The 2,996-nt window shown below is 46.4% G+C and overlaps 1 protein-coding gene across 1 annotated transcript in view; it reads right to left on the bottom strand.

The window, feature by feature from the left end:
• The window catches only part of LOC106808439, a gene marked incomplete in the record, with an annotated part of 84,180 nt that overhangs the window by 24,583 nt on the left and 56,601 nt on the right, over window positions 1-2,996 (bottom strand). Inside the window, 1 exon segment of the mRNA XM_014811163.1 lies at window positions 729-812.

A 2,996-nucleotide genomic window follows, 5' to 3' on the forward strand; every position in this document is an offset into this window, starting at 1 on the left:
TATATATATATATGTTTATATATATATACACATATATAATTTTTCACAGTTTATACCAATTGTAGTATATATTCGTTATATATATATATATATATTGTATATATATATATAATAAACTAGACCAGACTAGGCTAGGCCAGACCAATATAGATTGACGTATACAGTAGCCTTATCCATTTGATTATTGATAGACCGATTGACAACGTCCGCGGAGGAAGGCAGTCGGCAGAAAATTCCACTTCCTGCTAGAAGGCCTTCACGCTGATCGCTTCAAACGCCCAACCGTCGACCGCTAAGCGAAATACTCACATGCTGCCTCTGCGCAGCACACTGAGAAACCTTGCCGTCACGAAATGACGGGGATCCTACATGAATATCAGTATATTTGGCACGGACGCACATTTGCACGCACGCATGCATGCACGCATACACACACACGCACACACACACACATACACACACACACACACACACACACACACACACACACACACACACACAACCAGACACACATGCGCGCGCAGGCGAGCGCGCATGAATACAAACAGATCTCGATGGCGGTCACTGCAAATAGAAACTGGAGATTTAAATGTTCAGTTACTCACACTACGGGTAAGGGGTGATCACACATATATGTATATATGTATATATATCAGGAGTAGATAATAGGCCTATTATCTACTCCTGATATATATATATATATATATATATATATATATATTATTTACCTCTAAACATCGTGTGCAAAGGTGCGTCACCCGTGATCTGTCCGCATATCTCTTTCAGTGAGCTCTTTCTCTCTACGCATCCACCTGAAACAAGGAACTATACGTCAGAGACCGAGCAATTCCACGACCACACACGACCACACACGACAAACAGACAAACACGGATGCGTCTCGCCTTCACTAATCTCGTTGATTCTCCCGACGTTTGACGTCGCTCGTACATCCCAACTCAACGTTTGACATTAAGCCCACCGTGTAACAAGTTGTCCGCATTAAACTTTGATTGGAAACATTTCTTGAGTGATTGTCTTGGATGACAACAAGTTGGCGTAATCTTGTTAAGAAATACGACTATCGCTGCATAGTGTGAGAGACGACTCGTTACAACTTACAGTGTGATTTTCTAACTATCGATTAAATTTAGTATTGAACTGAGTGTCATATTGATGAAATAGTGTCTAGTTAATTATGCAAGATATGTAAATCAGATATATAACTAAATGCACAACCCGTCCGTTAATTTTTCCGTTCAGGTGCGATTTTGTAAATAATTCATTAATTCATTCGTTCGTTCGTTCGTTCGTTTATTCAATCAATTATTCATTCATTTTTCATGCAACAACTAATTTATTAATTTGTACGTTCCATCCGCTTATCCCTCCGTTTGTCCGTCGGGCCCTTCGTTCGTTCATTCGTTCACTTATTAATTCACTCGTTCAGTCGTGCATCAATCTTTTCTGTTCTCCACAGATCTGTCGATCGATACATATTCATGAATTTATTTGTTTATTAATCAACACGGCACTTGATGTATAGATGCAAAGTAGTAAATAAGGAGCATCCATTAGTTTCTGTATTCAGGTGTCACTAGCTTCTATATAATGATGATACAGCGCCTGCTAGTTATAATGCAAGAACGATGCATGGGTGATTTCAGTTCCGCCTATGGTCGGATCACATCCTCGCAAGATTTTGGAGCAAGTCGACGTACAAACACAATAGGTAAAGTAAGCGTGACTTATCGGTTTTCTGCCTTCGACTGAAATCTCAGACATTGCCAGAGATTTCCAAGTAATACGCGCATAAGTGGCTCTATGCGTGAGTATTACTGCTGTATCGCAGGCAACTGCGGCCCCGAAAAGCCGTAGTTAGACCTCCTATGTAGCAAAGCCACAGTGGGGGCTGTTACGTACGCGTGGCTTAGCCATTGTACTAATTAATGCGCAAATTGCCTCCAGCGGTTTTTTCACCGGGTAGGGTCCGGTACGCATCTCTTCAGCTCTGGAAACACAATGCAGGGAGGAACGGGCGGACAGATGGACATGCGGAGAGAGAGAGTGAGAGTCACAGCGAGAGAGACAGAGAGAACGAGCGATATAAGAGAATAGATAGATGGACGAAGGACGGACGGGTAAAGAGACGCACGGGTGGGCGGTCGGACGAACAGACAAGCAAACAAAAACAAACTAAGAAATAAACATTCAGGTAGGCAAACGCGATACGCAGACAGACAAATAGTCACATAGCTAACAGCTACATCGATATATTTTAATAAAGATTCTATATATCCTCCCATAGCGACTGATTTAGCTCTATGCTATTATCGGCCGGCTGGACTAAGCCACGTGAACATGCCTGGAGTTTCTACATTCGCTACAAACGCTAGGTAATTCCGAGCATAAAGCATTGGGGCCTTATAGGCACCCTATAATGCGCCCGTCGTTTGTGGCCGTTGTTAGGGAGCGCGTCGTGTATGGTGGCTACTGTTACTTCTCCAGATATTGGCGAGCACGGGGCGCCGCAGCCTGAACACGCACAGTGCTCGCGTATTATGTTCGCTCCTAATCGCAGGCAATCGCACTTGGTTGGGTGCGGAAAACGAGAAGGAGAAGAAGGGGGGAGGTGGAGGAAGGAGAGGAGGTGGAGGAGACCGAGGAGGTGGAGGAGACCGAGGAGGTGGAGGAGACCGAGGAGGTGGAGGAGCGGAGGAGGTGGAGGGGGAGGAGGGGGAGGAGGCGGAGGAGGCGGAGGAGGCGGAGGAGGGGAGGTGGAGGTGGAAGAGGTGGAGGAGGTGGAAGAGGGAGAGGAGGGGAGGGGAGGAAGGGTGGAGGGGAGGAGGCGGAGGTGGAGGAGAGGGAGGAGGAGGAGGAGGGGAGGAGGTGGAGGAGGGGAGAGGAGGTGGAGGAGACCGAGGAGGTGGAGGAGACCGAGGAGGTGGAGGAGACCGAGGAGGCGGAGGAGGCGGAGGAGGCGGAGGAGGGGGAGGTG

Source organism: Priapulus caudatus, unplaced genomic scaffold (assembly GCF_000485595.1).
Source record: "Priapulus caudatus unplaced genomic scaffold, Priapulus_caudatus-5.0.1 Scaffold277, whole genome shotgun sequence".
Classification (NCBI taxonomy): Eukaryota; Metazoa; Priapulida; class Priapulimorpha; order Priapulimorphida; family Priapulidae; genus Priapulus; species Priapulus caudatus.